This window comes from Lissotriton vulgaris, chromosome 6 (genome assembly GCF_964263255.1).
Source record: "Lissotriton vulgaris chromosome 6, aLisVul1.2, whole genome shotgun sequence".
Taxonomy (NCBI): Eukaryota; Metazoa; Chordata; class Amphibia; order Caudata; family Salamandridae; genus Lissotriton; species Lissotriton vulgaris.
In genome coordinates this window covers 1290697337-1290721056 of record NC_141694.1, presented here as the reverse complement: position 1 = coordinate 1290721056, position 23720 = coordinate 1290697337, and the positions used below count along the sequence as shown (strand labels likewise).

At 46.9% G+C, this 23720-nt stretch overlaps 1 protein-coding gene across 1 annotated transcript in view; it reads right to left on the bottom strand.

The window, feature by feature from the left end:
* Positions 1–23720, bottom strand: part of ADGB (androglobin) — a 1363241-nt gene that overhangs the window by 397155 nt on the left and 942366 nt on the right. The window lies entirely within an intron of this gene.

Below are 23720 nucleotides of genomic sequence, written 5' to 3'. Positions count from 1 at the left end.
TGACCAGTAGTGGGCGGCTTTACCTAGGAGCATCAGCTCAGTTTTCCCAGGGTTGAGCTGGAGGCATCTTTCCTGCATCCACTCCGAGATAGCCAACATTCCTCTTGAGAACCGGGATTTCTCATCCACATGGTTTGAGCCTATCGGGAATAACAGTTGGGTATCGTCGGTGTATGACACAATCTCAAAGCCGAAAGGTTGTACAATTTTCGCTAAGGGGGCCATATAAACATTAAAAAGCGTTGGGCTCAGACACGAGCCTTGAGGAACGCCTTTCTCTAGCAGGAATTTTCTAGATGTAAAAGTACCTAGAGAGATAGTTTGGCATCTATCCGTAAGGAAGTTATTTAGCCATTTCAGGGCCATGCCTCCGATACCACAATCCTGTAATCTGTCGGCCAGCAATTGATGAGATATAGTATCAAAATCCACCGAGAGGTCTAATAAAATCAGAATCATAGAGCCACCGGCGTCAAGCGTAAGACGTAAAGAGTCAGTAACGCCAAAATGGCTGTTTCTGTGCTGTAGCCGGGGTGGAAGCCAGACTGGGAAGGATCCAAAAAGTCATTCCGTTCCAGGTACTGGCTAAGTTGTTCAGCTCCAAAATATGGAGCTGAACTGATGTCAAGGAACTTAGGGCCCTATGTACAAAGATTCCAAATAAGAAATAACAATTTACAATATCTTATTTTGAATGCACTTAAATTTATTTGGTAAAAGTGGGCGCAATTAGTACTTGGTAAAAGTGGTCGCAATTTGTGCACCGACTTCTAATTAATGCATTGGTATTATGCAAACGGACTATGGGCCAGATGTATATACAACTAGTACATACAAATATTTACAAAACATTCCAATTTGGTATTTGGAAAGTGCACCCTAAATACATACCAAGTACGTATTAGGTAATAATCCCAAACTGCGAGTTGGTAACTTGCTCCCGAATCCCAATTTGTAGTTTGTGCATGAAAAAAAAAGCTTTCTGCAAATCAGACGTTAGCAACCCAAAAATTGCTATGAACATCTGGCTTTATGTACTAATGGGCTGGTTCACAAAATACAGAATTATATTGGGTTGCAATCCCACCTACCTCAGCAATTTTCATGAAGTAGGTTGCAAATTACAACTCCTTCCTATTGACAATAGCAGGGATGGTGGCCTGAGGGGTCAGTAGACCACCATGTCTGCTATTGTTTTAAAAAAAGCATCCTTAAAGGAAACCGGAATGCTTTAAAAAAAAAATTAAACGTATGCAAACCTTTTATAGGAGTAGGCAGTAGTAACAGGGACCAATGCCTATTACTAAAAAACGTTTTTGTCAACATTCACAATGGGGAAGGGGTCCCATTTTTGCGATTGACTCGCTGTTTGTGATTGGCTGACTTCCTACTTGTGAGCTGGAGGTAAAATATTATGTTTTGCAACGAGATTTTGATCGCAAAACATGAATACACACTATAAGGAATGGAAATTTGGAAGGGATTCTCTTAACACACTCCTTCGAAATAGCCATTCCTAATGGTTTCCTAATCCCATACAATAATTCGAAAAGCCTTTTCCGAATCGTTAAATGGGTTTAGTACATTTACAAATGGGGCTTAGATTTTGCAAACCTTTTTATTTATTGAGTCAGAGGGTTTGCGAACCCTTAAAACCTTTGCCCTTGAGGCCCTGAAATAAATACTGATGATTTCTTTTTCAGAAACATCTCTGGCTTTTTGTAATTCATATGAAAAGAATAAAATGGAAAGTGCGCTCTAAGTGAAAGGAAAAAGGAAAAGAGCAGTCTGAATATTGGGTAAAATTGATTGTGAGCGAATTATAAACTGCCACCCTGAATACTGACATCCGAATAAGTGTTGAGTCTCAAAATGTCAGCTCAAAGACCTCCTTCAAAACTAATCAGACGCCATCGAATCTCCAGAATTTTCTTAACATGGGGGTTGCCTAGGCATCTTTCAATGAATCGTAAATCGAGCTGGTCATAAAAAGCAGCTAATGAAGGTAGCCATGGCTGTCCCTCATTATTTTGTGCATTCAATGATAAAGCGGAAAGGACAGGGGGTCCCCAATAAATGACTCCAGTTCAAGTTCGGGACAAAATAGCTCCGAATTCCCAAATACAAGTCTAAGGACAGATTATGGCCTATGTTTAGTGAAGTGGAGTCCGCCAAATATGGTATGGTCCAAACAGTACCCTATTCAAAGGCCCTGTATTTGAAATTTTCTATGAGAAAAGTCTTTTTTTTTGCCAATAGAATACCATTCATATACTATGTTCAGAATGTGCTGACCTCTTCTTTCAATGACTGCAAAGGAGATGTTGGTCACACCTTCTGACTTCTTCTTAATTAATGTGTATCCTTTATGAGTTCGAAGGTGAACCATTTACTCAAATTCTTCATTCTTTGTTGATCCAACGGCCATCTCACCAATTAGGAATTAAGCCCAAAATGTATTTTGATTCAAGTAGATTACAGATATAAATTTACTTAGATTTGACTAAAAGTAGGTGTAACATAATCTTTTGTACTACTGGCTAACTCCACCATTCCAGCAGTACTACTGGCTTACTCTGGAATCCAGGAGTAAGTCACTTTTACTACAAGAGTAAGTGACAGAAACATCTTCGGGAAAGGAGGCAGTTGGATTTGCGTTAATCTGATGATCAGTTTTTGATATTTATTTTTGCTTGAGTGATGGACCTTGCACGGGGACCCACAGGATTAAAATTCATTGGCAGGTTCTGGCACCTTCAAAGGGTGGTGACATCAAGTCATTGCTTCAGATTTGTAGAACGACAGCAGATCTCGGATGCGAGGAAGATTGCAATAGATAGGTGCCTAAAATCCAGACATTCGACTGCTTACCAGAAACTACCAGCTACTTGACCCTGATCATTATGAAACCACATTTGAGGTCTCTTGACACAATTATTTCAGAGCGTTTCTTCATATCACAAGCAGCAAATCCACAGGGCCTGCTTCGAAAATATTTTGTCCTGATGGTAACAGGTGAGAGGCTATTAAAATACTATTAGTTAAATCGAATTTGTGGGACATCCCAAGAGGTTAGTTGTTAGATGGTCAATGAATGATGACATAATGTATAACTGAAAAATATGAATACATTTGCATATTATTGCCACCCTATCCCTGAGCCAGAGACTCTACCAGCCTTATCTAGCCATGTTTTGTTGACAGCAAAAAATGTCCTGCCTAGTCATTGCCCCAACCGGCACTGCCAGGAGTTCAAGTTCAAGTTCAGGAATTTGTATAGCGCACTACTCACCCAGAGGGTCTCAAGGCGCTTGAGGGAGGGTGGGTGCATTACTTATCGAATAGCCAGGTTTTTAGCTGCTTTCTGAAGGAGAGGTGGTTCTGTGTAAGGCGGAGGTGAGTGGGGAGAGAATTCCAGGTCTTGGCCACTAAGTAGGAGAAGGATCTTCCTCCCATTGTGGATCTATGGATGCGCGGAATTGCGGCGAGGGCTTGATTGGATGATCGTAGTTAATGGGTGGGTGTGTAGAAGGATAGTCGTGTGTTGAGGCATTTGGGTCCTAGGTCGTAGAGGGCCTTGTGTGCGTGGGTGAGGAGACGGAACGTTATTCTCTTGTTGACGGGGAGCCAGAGGAAGTCTTTCAGGTGACCGGAAATGTGAGCTTGACGGGGGATGTCAAGTATGAGTCTGGCTGATGCGTTTTGGATGCGTTGGAGTTTTTTCTGTAGTTTGGCCGTGGTTCCGGCGTAATGGGTATTTCCGTAATCCAGTCGGCTAGTGACCAGTGGGTGGGTGATTGTCTTTCTTGTGTTGGTGGGGATCCAATGGAAGATTTTTTTTTTTTTTTTTTTTTTTAGGAGTGTGAGGTTATCCGGGATGCTGGACATGGTGAAATCCTCTGAGTGCTGCTGCACACTGGGAAACCCATTCATGGCAAACAGACAGGATATGGGTGACTTGCAACCTCCAAAGCCCAGGATTACATCAGTTGCTTTGTACCGTTAGCCATTCTCTGCCGATACAAGCCAGACGGCAGTCACCTATAAGGCATTAGCATATGTGTTGTTGTTTATTCTGCGCTCTCCAATGTTAGCTCTAGGAGCCCTTTCCAGGATAAGGCATCCTTCTAGAAGCCAGCCCATATCATTCTCCATGCTCACCCATTACATCTTTTTGTATCTGTAAAATGGTGCCTTGTTTGACAATGCCAACAATAGCATTTATTTTGCTACTCTTTGCTTCCAGGGCTAATGATTACACTTGGTGGTCAAAGAAGATCATTGCTACCGACTGAACATGGGACACTTTATCCACTGGTGAGTGCAAGTCAGCCCAAATCAATGCTAATAGAGTAATCTGTCTATCGTGCTCAACATCCTTTTGCAGTCCATCCCTTGTTTTTGTCATGCTTCATTCTATTTGCTGTGCTTTGATTCTTTATTTCTTGTCTGTTGACTTCATTTTGGTCTACTTATTTTTTGGAGATTTTAATTAATCTCTTTTATTCCTCTACTGAGTTGATGTCATTCTGATTTTTCACCTTCTGAGTTCCACCTTTATTGGCACTTAGGGCCTTATTAGGCTGCCGGTCGGACTGCCACCGACAGGTCATCGGTGGTGGTCTGACCAAAATCCATCAGAGTGGTCCGATCGCCACATTATGATGCGGTCCGATGAACCACATCGGTCGAAGGGACCGACTGACACTTCCAATGGGCTCAAGGAGCCCGTGGTTGGTTCATATTCCCTACAAAAGGGGCGATGCCTCCTCAGGCACCACCGTAGAGATTACGATGTCCCTTTCCGACAGTCTTTCCATGGTGGTCCGACCACCATGGAAAGGTTGTTGGAAAGGGAGTTTGGGGGCCACTAGCAGGGCCCCCGTGGGACACCGCTATGAGGCCTGGGCTAAACATCCATGCCCAGTGTGCCAGGCACCACATGGTGCATGGATGTTTAAAAACATCAATTATTCCATTGCCCCTTGTCTTGTGGCCCTTTTTGGGCCGCAACACCAACTGCAATAGAAAAAAACATGATTCCGCACCCTAATTTAGCAGGCGAGACTGCCGACTACTTGTCGACCACCATCATGATCAGGCCCATAGAGTCAATTTCACCTTACAAACTTCAGTTCTGAGAGCCAGGATGGTGGACTGAGGAGAGGTTTGTCTTTATTTCCCAACAAAGCATAGCTGAAGCAAGGTAAGTTAAGGTAAGGGTCGACCCACAGCTATCGCTTAGCAACAACAACCATTTGATAATCTGTGATTCAATTGTGGATTACAGTATTAAATGCATTCATATATGTTACATTCAATAGGGTGCACTTCAAACTGGGGTTCTTTGTTGTTCTGACCCTCGAGTTGCTTAAGCCAGTGGCTTTTGGCGTTGTGAAATACATATTTCATTATAATTTGATCCTGATTCACAAACTGCATTCTGTAGTTCGTAAAGTACTACTAAAGTACTACTACTTACTACAAAATGCAATTTACAGACCTGTGAGTGTAAATCTTCACCTCCACATCTCCTATCTATGGGGAGATGCTCACATGTAAGTTTATTACTTAACAGTAGACGTGGGAAGGACCAGCTAAGAGCTTGGTTAAAGAGGAATACTACTACTAAATAGAAGGGGTTTAGGGAGGAGTAAGGAAGGTTTAGGGAAAATTAAGGAGGGATTTGGGGAGGGCAAAGGAGGAGTTTAGGGAGGGACAGACACCAACACACAAAAGAGTAAGCTCATTGCTATTCATAAACCGTACTTCTAAAGTTACTACATGCTAAAAGGACCCAAGCAGTTCCGACCTGGAGTAGGTCTAGTACCTCACATGTTATGTTATGTTATAGATTTGTTGAAGCGCACAGCTGTCCCAGTCAAGGGGCGTCCCGGCGCTGACCGTTCATTGTACAGGAGACTGATAGGCGGAACGAGGAATCTTAGTTCGAAGGGAAGAGGAAGGTCTTGATGGCTTTCCTGAATAATAATGGTTCGTCAATGCAGCGAATAGATGTAGGCAGAGAGTTCCACAATTTAGCCGCTAATAGTCGAAAGGAGCGGCCACCAACACGACAAAGTCTGAACTTGGTACTGCAACACCCCCACAGAAAATACCGGAGGCAGGGTTTTAAAATAGAACTCCAGAGAAAATAATTGTTTTTTAAAAATCATTTATTTTGACTTTTTACAAATATATATAAATTCAATTTAATGTTGAAGTTCTAAAGATTATTAGGATTTTACAATAAAACATTTTAATAGCTTTTGTAAGATTTAACAATAAATGTAAATAGAAATATTTTATTTTAGGTTTGGCTTTTATAAATAAATCTTTAAAAACAATAATTTTCATTTATTTTTTTATTTCAATAACTAAATATTTGATTCAAAATTAAGCTAATACTGTGTAGCAACTAATAGTCACTATTCACATGTAGATTCCCCACCACTCTACCCACTGTCAAAGGTGAATCACCTCCCAACATACAGTTCACAACCTCACACCACATTGTCTGTTGAAATAATGGAGGATAGTGTTTTTTTCTGACAGAATTTGAATGTCTCTCTTCGAAAAGCCAGGGAATACATTTCTTCACTGCAAGATGGACCATTTACAGCTCAAGCTCATTTATGTGCAAGTCCTGCTCCAACATGGCCCAAAGGCTCCGTGTCATCATGTCGCCTAGATGGGCACGTAAATTCAGTGAGGCAATGCCTTGACCACGGTAGTCTGAACGCGCAGAAGGCTGAAAGGACATGACACTTAAAGTTTGGAAGGGTCTGTCCAAAAAGTGCAGATGCATATGAACAAAATGAGAGCTCTGCACCCTATTACTGAAACTCGTGAGGCTGGATTCACTTTGATGTCAGGTACAAACAGAAGGGCCCTTATCTTCTATATATCGTGTGGCACCAATAGGATGCATTAGGCCATAAGACCTAGCAGACAGAATTACTGGAGCACCTGGACCCAAGTCTTGGCCAGAAATCTTGGAATCATCACCCAAATATCCTCGACCCTTTGAACAGAAGGAAAGCCCTTCATATATGTTGATTCCAGTACTGCCCCTGTGATGGTCAACCTCTGTGTAGGTGCGAGTTGCAACTTTTGGACATTGATGGCATGGCTCAAGTTCTGGAGGACAGTCAGGGTCCACTGAAAGTGTTGGCTGATCAGTGTGAGGGACTCCACTTTCGCTACCAAGTTGTTCAAGTATGGAAATAAATGGACTTCTGCCCATTTCAGTGAAGCCACCGTAACTGCTAGCCCTTTCATAAAGATGCAGTGGTCGTCAGTCAGTCTGTCAGTCCCTCAGTCTGTCTGAACTATAGAACCGCTCACTGATAGTGCTGGGATCCCACCATGAACTTAAGCTAACTTCTTGGGGCAGGATGAACTGGAGGATAAAAATAGGTGTCCTGGTGACGGAGAGCTGCCAACCTATCTCTCTCTTTTAGAGCCAGTAAGACTTGGCTCAAGGACAGCATCTTGAACTTGTCCTGCCAAAGAACAAGTTCAGTGGTCAGTATTTCAGACCTCTGCCCTTCTTTGCCACCAAGGAGTAAAATGAATATAAACCTTTCTCCATTTTTCCAAAGGCATCACCTTTACGGACTGTTAGCAAGGCATGAGCTTCTGCTGCCAAAACTGAGGCCTGGGTGAAGGAGGGCCATTTGGAGGGAGGGACAGGAAGGGTAGGATGCAGCCCTTGCACATTAGCTGGGTGAGTGAGCCATCCATTGTGGTTGTCTTCAAATTAGTGGAGAATTGGCAGACACCCCCTCCCACCAGAAAAAAGGTGACTGTAAAGGAAGGGCACTTACATAACGTTTTGAGGCAGAAGAGTCAGCTGAAGATGGCAGTGACTGGATACGAAGCTGTTGCTAGTGAAGGTGCCCCTTAGATCCACTTCTGCCCAAAAGGAACAGTATAGCATCTAGGGTATCTGGCTTGGCTAAGAATGTTGCCCCAGAGTTAAATGTATGTCTCTAGAGTATCATGAAGCCTTTCTATATTGTTTTGGTAGGGAATCTAGGGAAGTGCAAAAGCTGTGGTTCTAGTGCTTTTTAAGTATTCCATTTCCATGAGTGTTTCTTTAACATCTCCAGAACGGTCAATTGAACACATTGGAGTGTGCGGGGCATACTCATGCCCCTGGATGAGCAATGATGTGCAGAATCCAGACCTAATTTCAAGAACTAATAGATGCATTTAATCTGTCACTGACCGGATCCATTAATGTTTTTGAAGTAGTCTGGACAGCTGATTACTATAAAAGTAGCCAACTTCCATACGGTATGAACATATCAGCCCGGAAGGCAGGTGACATTAGCAGTGTAGCGGGCAAGTCTACCTGAAAGAAAGATGTTCCAACCCATAGAGACAAGTTTCTTAGCAGGTAGGCACTGTGAGGAAGACATTTGAGGAGGACAACCTGACTTCCTGAGGATAAGTGAGAGAACAAAGTGTGGGTCACTCAGAGCAGGCCTATGGCATTTTGATATCTGCATGAAAACTGCTTGGCATGAAAAAGGTTTTTACTATGTTGACATGAAAGAATAATAGAGAGCTATACTGACTGGAAGCAGGAGCTCCACCACTGTGTAGGAAGGTTGCAAGATCTCAGTCAAAATGTTAAACCTGGCTTTCACAAAGTGCAAGGTCAATTCTAAGATGTCAGCTACTTTTCGTACCAAAGTTGGAAAAGAAGAAACGCCTTCTGGAGCCGTACCAGAAAGGTAAGGGAAGTGCCCGCTCATGTGTGGTGTTGAGGCCACCTGCATTTTGAATGTCCAGGTATAACCCAATATTAGTGTTATAGAGGAGAAAATGTAGGTTATGAGAATCTGAATCATCATCTTCTGTGCAGTTATAGCCCTTATCTGGAATTGGGAAAGGCATTAGAGACAGAGATGACTTCTCAATCCAGGCAAATTTCTAAGTGCTAAGAAGGTGCTATGCCAAGGAAATATCATTGAAGTTCCCATTGTTTTTTTTGCCACATGGACAACTTTTTGACTTTGATGGCTTCAAGGGAACGGCCATAGTTGGCCCCATGGTGGCATTTGTGCTAGCACCGAAAGAGTCACTGATCAAATGGCCAAATGTACCCTGGCACCTTTGACCTCTTTCAGGCTGAGGCGGCGCCTGTGGAGGCACTGCATTGGGAGGTGAAAAATTGGTGCTGCCAGAATAAGAACCCTATAGGAACATGCTCCTTGTTGGGGAAGCTCAGAGTATAGAGGAGCTGTTCAGAGCAGATCCAACATAGCCAGGTGGAAGGCTTCGACTTGCACATTGAACGATAATGGGCCTGGAAACTCTGGTGTCACCTTTGTCAATGTCTGAAACTTAACAAACAATGAGAAAGAGTCATTAAGGGGAATGTTTGAGACTCTGAACTGTCCTGGGAGTGAGACCATTTCTTTGAAGAAAAAGAGGACTTCTACTTACCATGGAGCTATTAGTGTTTATTGTGGGAAGAACTCTTAGCAACTCGTTATTTTCTATGTTGCTTACCAAGGGGATACAGGAGATTGCTTTTGCGTCTCTATGCGGGCCTTGGCCAAAAGCAACCTACTCCCATTTTCTGTTGCCCATCGGGTGCATGGAATGGCTGTGGCATTGAGTTCCAATACCAGGCTCCACATGTTTGCTGGTCTGACAACAAGCTCTTTTTACGAATCCTGTGACAAGGCTTGAATTGAACTCTAAAACTTTCTGAGGAGAGAGCTGACTTAGACGCTGTCAAAATGCGGAGGAATTTTGTCTGTGATATTCAAGAAAGGGCTGTGGACACAGGTTGATGAGGCACAGAAAGTTAGGAACTGACACCAGGATTTCTGTTGGCACTTAACATGCTTCTGTGTTGACATGAGGAGCAGCTGTGGCTAAAGCCGTAGGGTGTCACTTGGTCACCATAGATAGATATTGCTGGGGAAAACCTTTTCCGAGTTATTCTGTTGCCTGGAAGGGACATTCATCTAGGAAGGGATCGGCAGAAAAAAGTATCAGAAATGAGTGATCTTATAACTTAATCAGAGATGAGGCTAATTAAATAAATTGACCAACTTGGAAAGATCAGAACTCCATCAAGAAAAGGAGTGCATTATTGACGCCCTGGGTCTCACGGACGCATGGAGGTATAAATATCCCACCAAACGGTACTACACTTTCCAATCAGGGGTGCACAACAGCCTCTCCTGTATAGACCACTTTTTACTTTCCATTGACAGCCTGTCCAATTTGACGGACACAGAGATTTGACCCCGTGGCATCTCAGACCACTCACCTGTCTCTCTGACTTACGCGACACACACTAAGGCGCGAAGGCGCATTTTCCCCATCTATCTGAGATATTTACAAGTCCCCAGAATACGTAAAGACATTACTGCAGTTGCAAAGCATTACTTCCAAGAGAACGTGTCCTCAGTGCAATCCCCCAGTATTTTGTGGGAAGCATACAAACCTGTGGTGAGGGGGCAGGCCATTGCCTCCATAACAGGCCATAGACACGCAGCACAGGGCGAGTTAGATACCTTAGTATCTGACCTGCCCGAGGTTAATGCTCGACATGCTGAAAATCCCTCTCCAGCGACAGCACAAGCCTTACGCCTTAAACAAAGCGAGCTTAGGGAACACCAACGTGAACTGGTTAGGAGGCAGCTGCAGGCTACCCGTCACAAGGTATACGAGGTGGGGGACAAGGCAGGCAAGCTTGTAGGATGGCTGGACAGGAAGGAAAGAGCACAGAGAACCATAGCACAGCTGCATACTCCGTCGTGCGATATAGTGACCACTCCGCAGGACATAGTGGATACACTGGCCGGGTACTTTGAGCAGGTTTACACTTCAGGCTCCCACATGACGACAGAAGAGGCTCAGACTTATATCAAATATATCAAAATGCCTGCTCTGTCAGCAGAGGCGGCTCTCTCGCTGGAGGCCGACCTCACAATTGGGGAACGACAAGCCGCCATCTACTCCCTGCAGTCTGGGAAGGCTATGGGGCCCAATGGAATACCCATTGAACTTTATAAATGAACATCTGATCTAACTGCCCCATTAAAAATGTTCTTGGAAAGTTTGAAAGCAGGGGTGCTCCCCACGATCAGCGAATGGCTACCATAAGAACGACCCGAAGCCAGGTAAACCCCCTGATGACTGTTCCTCATACCGACCAATATCTTTACTTAACACTGAAGATAAGAGTCTTGCCAAACTGATCGCAATAGAGACAAGCAAGGACAAAGGAAGTGCATACACAATACATACAGTCACATAAGGCCATCACAGTGGTACGTCAGACTCGAAAAATGTGATAGATATCAAGTACAGGATAGCATATCAGTCAATACATATAACCACATCGAAATGTACAATGCAAATAAGAAAGCAATGATCCAGCTTGCACAGACAAGCCATTAAGACAATACATTATGGACACACTCTATTAGCGCTTAGAGAATAAAACAAAGGAAAGTCAGACAGAAGGGCCTAGAGATAAAAAATAAAAAAAAACTTGACAGGGGTACGATCTCAATTCCCAACCATCCAATTGCCATAGGAGGAGCCACAGTTCCCAAAAGCTCGCAGTAAGAGGAAGCATCCCAGACTCTCCCCCGATACTTGAGGATCAACAGGTGTAAAATGAAAACCCAGCCCACCATGCTACCGTCAGCCAACCCCAACACGGTCCTCATGTTCAGAATCAGAATCCTGCACAGCTCTAGTGAGGAGATACACCAGGAGCGGACTCCAAAAGTCCTTCGGTCTGCACCTGACAGGCATCAATTCAGAGTAGATATTATATTGGTCCTGACAGTACATGAGGTCAGTCAACCAATCCTGGAAGCGCGGTACCCTGCCACGACCCCAGCAGCAAGCAACCCTACGCTTAGCCAGCAGCAGGGCCACGTCAACAAATCTACGGTGAGAGGCAGGCACGTCCTTAGAATAACCCAGCAACAACACCAAGGGGTCAAATGTCACCCCATCCTCCGCCATAATCTGCAGGGCTTCATGGACCTGAGTCCAATATTCCAGCACCCCCGCACAACTCCAAGCCAAGTGCAGAAAGTCAGCGCCTTCTGCACGACACCTAGCGCATCTGTCATCCTCCGCTAAATGCAAACGAAGTTTCCTCGCCGGGGTGTAATAGTACCTCTGAACAAATTTGTAATGGATAATTTTAAGGCGACAACTGGAGGAAACATTGGCCGTGAGTCCACAGCAGTACTTCCATTGCTCGTCGGTAATAGGGGCTCCCAACTCAGCGACCCACTGCTCGCACACCCGATTGGCCGGGACCGAGCGCTGTCTGCGAATAGCACCGTATAATTTCGACACCAGGTGCTGCCCATCTGATACCAACAGCACGTGGAGGGGGAGGGTAACCTCCGGCTCCGAAGGGAAATCTGGTAACAAAGCACGCATGCCCTGCCGCAAGCGAACAAAGTAGAACAGCTCTAAAGGGGAGCAGGCAGCTACTCCGAAGAAATGAGCCTGCGTACGGAAGGTACCTTCATAAAACAAGTCACCCCATGCAAGGATACCGAGCCGCCTACACATTCGTTGAAACCCCGTTTCCAGCAACAGAGACAAATCAGGGTGATAAGACAGAGGCAGGGCCGGCGAATAAAGAAAGGAGACGCCTAGCACTTGGGCCACCCGTTTCCAAGCATCCACCGTGCACGTCACCGTTGTGCGAGGCGTTTCCACATCTGACACCTTGCCCAGTACCATCCCCTCTAGTGGGAGTGGGTGGGCAACCCAATGTTCAGCAGCAATTTGGGGCATAAACGGCGTGGGGCGCATCCAGTGATAAGCGTAATGCGTCTGAGCGCTAAGATAATAAAGCTCAAAGTCAGGGACATCGAAACCGCCATCAGAATAAGGTAATGTAAGGGTAGTCCAAGCCACCCGCGGCTGTTTTCCCCCCCAGAACAATCGTATGAGCTCAGATCGAAGTCTGCAAAAAAAGTAAGCACCAGGATGGTACGGAAGGTTCTGAAAAAGGTACAGAAAGCAAGGCAGAACTACCATCTTGATAAGTGACGCCCTGCCGGCCATGGAGAGAGGCAAGGACATCCATCTAGTGACATCATCTGCAAGTTTACTAATAGCCACACCATAATTAAGCCGAACCGTTTCTTCTCTATCCAATGACACGACAATGCCAAGGTACCGCAGCTCCGAATCACACCATTCCAGAGGGTAATCAAGGGGAAACCTAGCTACAGCAGCAGTGAGGGGGAAAAGTTGGGACTTCCGCCAGTTGATATGGACACCGGAGACACCCCCAAAAGCGACCAACTCTCGCAGGAGCGAATTAAGGTTGTTCTCAGGGTCTTTAACATAAAGTGTAACATCGTCAGCGTATAAAGAAATACCGACCTGACGCTGAAGACAATTAAAGGCGCTCTGCTGGTGAAGCTGACGAATCCTGCAGGCCAGCGGCTCAATGGCAATGGCAAACAAGAGGGGCGAGAGGGGGCATCCCTGTCGGGTCCCCCTTGTGAGAGGGAACGAGGGGGACAGCACCCCATTCACCACCACCCTCGCCATCGGATCAGTATATAAGTGCTTGACCCATGAGATGAAGATCCGGGGGAAGCCCATCCGACAAAGAACATCAATAAGATAACCCCACTCAACGGAGTCAAACGCCTTAGTGGCATCCAGAAAGATGGCGGCAACCGGGATATCAGGAGCAATGGTCGACACAAGCGAAAACAAGGTGCGAAGATTGTGGGAGGTAGCACGGCCGGGCACAAACCCCGACTGATCAGGTAGTACAATAACGGGCATGAGCTCGGCAAGTCTCACTGCCAAGACTTTCGCGAGAATTTTTACATCGCAATTGAGCAACAAGAGGGGCCTATAGGAGCTCACATCCACCGGATCCTTCCCCGGCTTGAGCAGCGACGTAATGGCGACCTCCCGCATGGAGCACGGCAGACACCCCTCCTCCAGGGACTCCTCAAAAACCTTGCGGAGAACAGGGGCCATGGTGTCTACATAACACTTATAAAATTCAGCAGGAAGGCCATCCAGACCGGCGGCCTTCCCGTTATTCAGAGACATGATGGCATTCCTGACCTCCTCCACCTCCAGGGGTCTACCTAAGAACGCTCGATGATCATCCGATAGCCAGCAGAGTGCCAGCTCATCAAGAAATCCGCCATACCGTGTCTCACCAGTCTGCTGTGTCGTGTAAAGGTGGGCGTAATGGTCAATAAAAGTACGCTGAATCTCCGCAGTGTCCCGACAGCGAGTGCCATCCGGCGACACCAATTCCAACACGTCTGACCCATGCCTTGGATGCCTAGTAAGGGCAGCGAGGACCTTACCGGGCCGCTCCCCCTCACAGTATCGCCTCACCGTCCAGTACTTTCCCCTATGTCTAGCCTCTCTAGCAGCCTCCTCTTCATACTCGGAGAGTTTAGTACGGAACTGGGCCAGAAGATCAGGATCAGAGTCAACCTGCATCCTGCGTTCTAAGTCTCGCAAGTCAGATTCCAAGCCCTCGAGGGTCCGAACAATTAATTTAAGAATTCCACAACTTTTAGAAATAGTGACTCCTCGGATCGTAACCTTGAACGCCTCCCATATAACCTCGACGCTGTCAACAGAGCCCTTGTTTCTAGGGAAGAACGCCTCTACCTCCTCGCCAAGCTCCTCCTTGAGGAGGAAAAAGGCGCCAAGGCGGGCGCGGCCTATGCAGCCCGGGGACGGATAGAGCAACCTTCACCGGACAGTGATCAGAATACGTACGAGGCAGATGTGTAGCCTCCCGCAGGCCAGCCACCAACCCTCTAGACAAAAACACATAGTCCAGTCTCGCCCATGAACGAGCATGTGCAGTGTAATGAGTACCCTCCCTAATGGCAGGGTGGGTGTACCTCCAGCTGTCGATCAACCCAGCCTCCTCCACAATCCCACGCAGTACTTCCCTAGCTTGCACATTATACTGAGGGCTCCCTTTCGATCTATCCGACTGGGCATGAAATGCAAAATTGAAATCCCCCCCCACACAATGTAAGTGGCATCCACAGCAAGCACATGACCCCACAATGTAACGAAAAAGGTTGGCGTATCGACATTAGGAGCATAGCAATTAACAAACAGTACAGTGTTCTGCCCAAGCCGCCCCCACAATAACACATAGCGCCCCTCAGGGTCCCCCATAGATCCCAGTTCTTGAAATGCGAGCGATCTTTTAACAAGGATGACAACCCCACGAGCATAAGAAGAATAGGGAGCAAACATCCTGGCCGCAGCCCACCACCCACCAAAGCTGGGGGAAGGGGCGGGGCGCAGATGCGTCTCTTGGAGGAGGGCAACATGAATAGCATGCCTGTCCAAATACTGGATCACACTACGACATTTCCTGGCATCATTAAGTCCCCGTACATTCCATGACAAAATCGATATCTGATCTAGAACAGCAGTCGACATTAGCCAGTTTCCGGGCCCCACAGGACCCAATAAGCAAATACGGAACACCCAACTCCCAGCAATAGCCAGCGACAGGACCACACCCTAGGGAGCAGTCGTCCACCCGCATACACTCCACACACATCCCAGCCATCTCCAAACCAAACAACCAGAACCACAACAACCCCCCCCCAGCTGAACCATCCATGCAACAAGCACTCAGCAAACACTACGCACAGCACGCAGCCAATCCAGCCCATGCGGCCCGCACCTCGCACACGCGTTCCTCGTGCAAAGCACTCTCCGCCACGCGGCTGCCAAAGATGGCGGCTGTTCCTTCCGGGCCCAAGGCGGACGGGGGCAAGGACCCCAGGATCAATTCCGCCGAGAAGATAAATGGACCAGCCTAGGTAGCGGGCACGGAGCCGCGCCTGTGCAATCAGACAATAGCAGCAATCCAACCACTGACCCCTGAGGCCTGGGCAAGCAAGTGTGGTCAGCTTCATCCCCACCCCACCCACCCACCTGATGCCACCCCAACTATCAGGCCATGCGCACCCCCTCCCCCCCCCCGTTCCCCAACACACATCCAGTCAACCAACAAAGGACTAGAATCCAAACCAAAGATACAAGTGGGGCACACCCTTCGGGGAACCTTCTAGAGGTGCACGATACCACTCCCTCACACCACGCCAGTGTCCGAGCCAACGAGTATCAAACGGCCCCAGGCGCAGCGCGGGGGGGGGGGGGCTGCCCAGAGCGCGACACCAGATAGCACCATCATGCGGTTCCGCACCGACCCCAAGAAACAACACGTACACTCTCACCTCAGGCAAGACATGACCCCCGCACCAACAAAAATAAAAGCGGATAGCAGTTAGGCCACCAATGCGGACAAGGAAGTCAGTAGAAGTCAGTGTAAAAGACAGACGTCCAGAATGTTTCAACACCAGAAAAAGAGAAACAAAGACCAAAGTCACCACAATCAGGCGACCTCCTCCTCAGCCGCCGAATGTTCATCCTCAGGGTCTCGATCGCCTCTCCGATCTGCAGCCGCTCGTTCGCGCTGGAGGCGCTTTGCAAAATCCTCAGCATGCTGTGGGTTGGTGCAAAAATGTTGCTTAGCCTGGTGCGTCACTCTAAGTTTGGCAGGGTAAAGCAAAGCGTAGTCCACTTGTAGATCCCGAAGTTTCTTTTTCACCCCCAGAAACTTACGACGCTGGTCCTGCACCATCGGCGTGAAGTCGGGGTACATGGTGAAAGACACCCCATCGAAGGAGAGGGCCCGATTAGTGCGGGCAGCCCGGAGGGCAGCGTCCCGGTCATGGTAGTTTAAAAGGCGCGCGATGATGAGGCGCGGTGCGGCCCCAGAGGCCGGCCGAGGTCCCAGTGACCGATGCGCTCTCTCAATGATGAACTGGGACGAGAATGCTTCCGCCCCAATGGCGCCCACCAGTAGTCTCTCGACATAAATTTCCATTTTGCCCACATTTGTGGACTCCGGCACACCTACAATGCGAACGTTATTGCGCCTACTCCTCGCCTCCAACTCCTCATTCTTAGCGGCAATAACACGCAATATATTGTCCATTCTCGCCAGTTGGGTGGTATGGGTGGCCGCCGTGTCATCGTGGTCCGAAATGCGCTGTTCCGCCGTTGTCAGGCGCTCCTCATGCACGTCCAGCTTCTGGACGACCGCATCCATGCGCGACGATATCTTGTCCACCTTGTCCACTATCGTGGCAAACCCCTGCCTCATCTCCTGCATCATCTGGGTAAAGTCCGGTGGTGGTGGCTGCGGCACACTATCAGCGACAGGTGGGGGGGGAGACCGCGAAGTCCCAGCATCCTGGAGCAACCGCGTACCCCTCCTAGCTCCTCCAGAGTCAAAGGACAACTTGGATTGTTTAGTGTCCGGCTTCCCCATAATGGTCTGCTAGTAGTGCAGCGGGGGATCGGAGCAAATAAGAATTAGGATGTAGGCCGGACACAGGGCACGGACAACAGCCGAAACCGTGGGGGCACGAGCAGGCCAGCGCGCCCCGCCACTCCCAACGACTAAAAGATGGCCGTCTCCGCACCCAGACCCAAGGAGCGATCCCCCAGACAACCAGAAGGAGACCCGCTATGTCTCCGTGAGCAATGGTATCTGGACAGGCAGATGTAGGAGCCAAGAGAGCAGTTCAATGGCAAAGAAGTAACAAGCAGCCTGCCCGGCCAGCGAGCGGGCCCGGTGGAGAGGGGCAGAGCAGGGCCTACACCCCACGTGCAGAGCCACGGGCTGGCATGAATGATGACGCCGGGCCGAGGGACACCAGACCTCCAGAGCGCAAGTCGGGGAAACTTGGAATCCTCGTAACTTCGGCCAGCAACCTCCGATCGGCCCAGGAGTTGGACCGTGGGTGGTCCGTCGGTATCCCAGTAGATCTATAGGGTCAGATCAGGGCGCATCGATGGAAATCAGGATCCCTAGACGGATAATAGCTCCGGGCAGCAGGAGCCTCACGACAGTGCGGCCATTCTGCAGTGCGCCCTCTAGCGCTCCAAACTGATCGCAATATGCCTAACCCTGCACCTCGAGACCCTAATTCACCCGGACCAGTCCGGATTATGCTCAACAGGAACACTGCACTTAACCTTCGAAGGTTACAGGCAGTGCTAGCGCGCTTGCCATATCTTCAAGAACCTGCAACTATCCTCTCTCTCGATGCTTGGATGGCATTTGACATGGTGGAATTGCCATATTTATTCGCGGTCCTCCGACATCTGTGCTTCGGCCCCAAATTTTGTGCTTGGGTGCATTTGTTGTACTCGCACCCTCTGGCGCATGTGGTGCAAATGGGCATACCTCCAGAGACTTCCCAATCACACGGGGCACATGCCAGGGCTGTCCGCTGTCTCCGTTGCTATTTGCCCTGGCGCTGGAGCCATTGGCAGCATGGATCCAATGGGACTCTATGATTCAGGGACTTCAATGGACAATGACCTGGGAAGACCGCATCTCTTTATATACGGATGATGTGCTACTATACCTGACTTCCCCTAGACGATCTATTTTAGAACTTTTGAAAATTTGTGAAATCTTCGATCGTGCGTCAGGATACACCATCAATTGGTCCAAATCGATTTTATTTATCCTGCGATGCCTGCCCCCACTGCTCCCGGCAGACTGCCCACTCAAAATCACGTGGGACTCCTTTAAATATTTGGGTATCTGGGTGACACCCAGGTCGGAGGACTTTCTCCAGAAAAATCTGATGCCCCCCTTGAGAGGTTTTGGTGCGATGCGGAACACTGGCTTAATCTGTCGCTGACCTTGCTTGGCAAAGAAGCCCTTTTTAAGATGATGATGCTCCCTCGGTTTCTATATGTTTTAGAGAACACCCCATTTCCTGTACCACTAAAGTATTTCAAGAAGATAGAGGCAGTTGTCTCTGGCCTGCTCTGGGGAAACAAACCGGCACGTATAGCACGGGGAAAGCTAGTAAGAGGCTGGTACGACGGCGGCATAGCTCTTCCAGATATTCAGTTATATTACTGGGCAGCCCAGTTGAAGATAATTAATCAATGGTTACACTCGCCTCAGACGGAACCTGCATTTCAGGCAGATAGACAGGGGCTGGGAGAAGCAGGAGTCCTTTCTACACTATATGATAAGGGTAGAACTTCATCCCTCATAAGGACCGACGGCACACACAATCGGCATATGGTATGCAGTGCAGGTATGTGGTGTTATCACCCAAATGACTCCACTCTGGTCGGCATGACAGCTGGGACGACTTCGTAACCGAAAGGGGTTCCGGACGTGGGACTTGATAGGTATCTCCACGGTGGGGGATTTATGGAAGAAGGGTGAAATGGTGTCATTTAAACAGCTTAGGATCCAATATGAGCTGGTGCCCACCGAGAGGTTGCGATACATGCAGATTGGACATGCACTAGGCTCAGTTCTCCTGCCTGTCACCGATATACCAGAAGCCACCCCTTTAGAAGACAGGCTCCTGACTGAACACATGCCCAAAAAAGCAACCTCATCCACTTATCGTAAACTACTCAATAACGTACCAGACCCGATGCGGACCGCAAATGGTCCACTGACTTAGGTGATATTGATGATGCGACTGGCAGATGGTACTGTCATCCCCAAGGGAAGTGGCCATACCTGCAAGACTCCGTTTAGTGCAACTAAAGATTCTGCATTGCGTATACTATAGCAGGGTTACCCTCCACACTATACGGAGGGCACCCACCATTTTTTCTTGAGAGACTGTGGTGAGGTGGGAACCTTTTTTCACACTATATGGCAGTGCCAGCAGATCGCAGCATACTGGGTCAAGTTCATGCGCACATTATCATAGGTGGTGGAGGTATCTGTTGTCCCGGAACCGAAGTGTTGTCTCCTGAATTTGTGGGAACCGAATGATCTTTCCCATGCTGCTCAAGACTGGGTTGTGCTGGGTGCAATGTTTGCCAAACGTAATATTGCCAAAAACTGGGGGTCCAGGGAGGTGCCAACACTCAATGAATGGTGCAAGGACATGGATGGGGCTATGGTGGCTGAACGAGTGGTAAACACGCACCGTGGTTGCCCCCGAAAATGGGAGAAAGAGTGGGGTGCTTGCAACAAATTCAGGGGATATCTCTGTGACCCACCTGTGCAGGATTTGGATGATGTGTCGAAATGAGGGGGGATGAGGTGCCGGGGTCGTACAATGTACCAACAGTGATTACTAAACTTCACTCTTTATTGGCGATGTGTATGATGTCACCGACGTTGGTTATAATCCATAATGCTCAATGTAGATGCCATGTACTTGTAATATGCCCTGCTTTCTTTTTCAATTAAAACAATTAAAAAAAAGAAAATGAGTGCATAAATTTGCTCAGAATACATACTCAAGTTTATGAACAGAGCTGTGAGCATCTCATGTGGCTAGAGCAACCATTTGCTATGCCATCCAAAGAGAGGTTTACCTGGACCATCAAAGCAATGGCTTTAAGCATAGGCTAGGATGCAGAATAGTGTTAAACGTGAGAAGTTGGGTTGTGCACAGAGTCCTAAACACCAATAAATACAAATTCAGCAAAACAGGAGGTGTTAAAGCAAAGAGTTTGGGGTGACTCTACAGAGAGTTCCGGGACCAACAGATGAAAGTATCACATCCTACCTCTCTTGATTTTCACTTTCATACCAATCAATGTATATTCCTCCCGATCTTCCCTTCCCTTGTCAACTCCAAGCAACATACCAAAAGAGTGACCTTTGACAATATTAGTCTTCACAAACATGTAGATATTACTCTGTTTGACAGCAGTCACAGTTCATTGTGGTGTAACCCCCTTACTTCCTTCCTTCCTCATGTTCCTTTAAGTTCTTCATATACTTGTTATTATTTACTTCAAACAAACCTTTTGTTGCATTTGTATAATGTTGTCATTCACAAAGAGCTGACATGGAATGAAATTTTAAATTGATATGCATGCGCAACTCTAATTACAAAAAAAATGAAACCCAACCACTGGACTACACTTGCATATCTTTGCAGGCTACTAAAAGAAAGGATTAACCCTTCACATTCTGGGCGTCTCTGTCTCTAATTCTCTTCCACTCCTTGTGAGTCCTGAGGCTTACTGTAGGAAAATCATTAAAGACTCATGCTTTCTTTACCACTGGCTTTCAGAACTATGGGCTAGATGTAGGCAATTCCCATTTATAGACTCTTAAATACCGAATTTTACCGAATTGGTATTTAAGAGTCTGTCAATGGGAAGGGGGCAGATTTAGGTAATTCCGAATTTAGGAATACCGAATCTGTCATATTCGGTATTTACCGATTCGGTAAATACCGAATCGGTATTGCCCATTGATTCCTATGGGCCTTGAAACTCATAGGAATCAATGGGAAATACCGATTCGGTATTTACCGAATAAGTAAATACCGAATCCTGCAAGGGTGCAGGGGGTGTCACTTTGACACCCTCTAGCACCCCAAGTACAGGCTTGTGTGACATATGGCACACATACATGCCCTAAGGGCATGTCTGTGTGTCACATGGCACAGGTGTGCATGCACAGATGTTTATGCACACCTGAATTCGGTATTTTACCACACAATAGAATTGTGTGGTAAAATACCGACTCTTAAGGACCTGTGGCACTCTTTGGAGTGTCAGCTACATATGGATTTACCGATTCGGTATTTTACCGAATCGGTATATTTACCGAATCAGAAAAAATACCGCTTCGGTAGGCCCCCTACATCTGAAAAGCCTAATACCGGTCGGACACGGCCGAAATCGGCCGTTTTCCGACCGGTATTAGGGCTCCTACATCTGGCCCTACGTTCTTTTAAGGCTTTGTCATTTTCTTTGGGGCATTTAAGCTGGTGAGTGTCTGGTACATGCCTCCCTTTCCTGTTAGTCCACCAGTTTTCATAGCTGGGTTCTCCATAGCATTAGCTTATGACCCACACATATTATATATACGTCAAAACCCCAGAGACATCTTAGGCTACTGTTGAGTGGTTAATAGCCCTCTACAAATGCCCTAGATAGACAAAATAAACACAGTTGTAATGCAGTCCTGTTGCATGAGGTGTGGAAAAAATATGAGAGGAAAGGACCACAGTGACAATCACCTATCTTTTTCTGGTAGATGTCTAAGGGATTGTAACTTAAATCAGCAAATATACCCTCCTCAGAAACATGAACACGAATCAATAATTGGAGGCAAAGCATAGAAGATCTCTTTCATATTCAAGTCTTCACTGAAATCCATAAATCTTCAAAGAGTTCATTGTAATTCCAAAGTTGGTGTTGACCAAACATATTCCATATTCCATTATTCTCAATCGTTTTGAAACACAGCTACAGCTGACATGAGTATCGCAGTTATACTGCTTTATTAAGACTTGTAATCATGATACTAAGAAATCCTCAGCACACGTCATAGGGGTATCAACAATTAGTTAAGTGCACAATGTAAGCACAAATTATAAACAAATTATTTCAATTCTTATTTTCTTTCATTATTCTTTTGGTCTTGCTTCAGACAGCCAACACGTGTTTCGTTGCTAACAAAGGGAAATCGTCCTGCGACTGTCTCAAGGCTATGTCCTTTCTGATGAAGACCTTTCTTTTGTGGTGATATCTTCAGCCCACAAAGTCATTCAGTATCTTGCGCAACGTCAATAAGGCAGTCCATGCATATGAGGGATCTTATTTTGTCCTCGTACTCGAGCTCCATGAAGAGAGACGTTTGGGACGAGACCGTCGGACTTATAAGCTCAAGATTTGTCGCTTTGTAAGCGACAAAACAAGTGTTGGCTGTCTGAAGCAAGACCAAAAGAATAAAGAAAGAAAATAAGAATTGAAATATCTTGTGAATAATTTGTGCTTACATCATGCACTTAACAAATTGTTGATACACCAATGACGTGTGCTGAGGATTTCTTTATATATTTTGTTGGCGTTGGCCGCTATTTTGGGGAGGTTAGTGGTTCTCCTCACCTTAAAGCACCATCTTCCAAATAAGTGGTTTTATGTACAAATATATGTGTTATTCTCCTGAGTGACACCAATATACCTAATCATTATACCACTGTTCATTAGTAGTTGTAATCATGATACAGTCATTTGGCTGATGTGGTGCTTCCCTGGGGAGTCCAACTGGTCACCTACACCGATGATATGCAGTTGGTGGTCTCTCTTTCTCGCGCTGATACAGCCAACACAGGGGATAACAATCTCACCCCCTGTCTCAGCAAGGCTCTTGAATGGATGGACTCCTCCTTCCTCAAACTCAATGGCGCAAAAACCGAAATCATGATGTTAGGGTATAAGGCGCCTATTAATCTAGATCCCTGGTGGCCTGGGTGTCTCGGTCCTTCGCCTCCCCCAAAAAAACAGATTAAGAGTCTGGACATATGGCTAGACCCTAATCTTGGTTTTCTTGTCCAAGCATGTAAGGTTGCAGCAACATGCTATGGTCTGCTTAGACTCCCGAGGAAGGTCCTGGCTCTTCTTCCTTTTGAGGCTAAACGCCTGCTGGTCCAGGCTCCTGTTCTATCGCGTCTGGACTTTTCGAATGCGGTCTATTTGGGTGCACAAACTGCGCAGCCCGACTTCTCATGGACGTCCCTAGATGCAGCACTGCCAAAGCGGCACTGCGACAGCTGCACTGGCTTCCAGTGCAGGAAAGGATTTGGTTCAAGGCCATGTGTATGGCCCACAAATCTATCACTGATAACGGCCCTGCCCTGCTACGTCCTATGTTC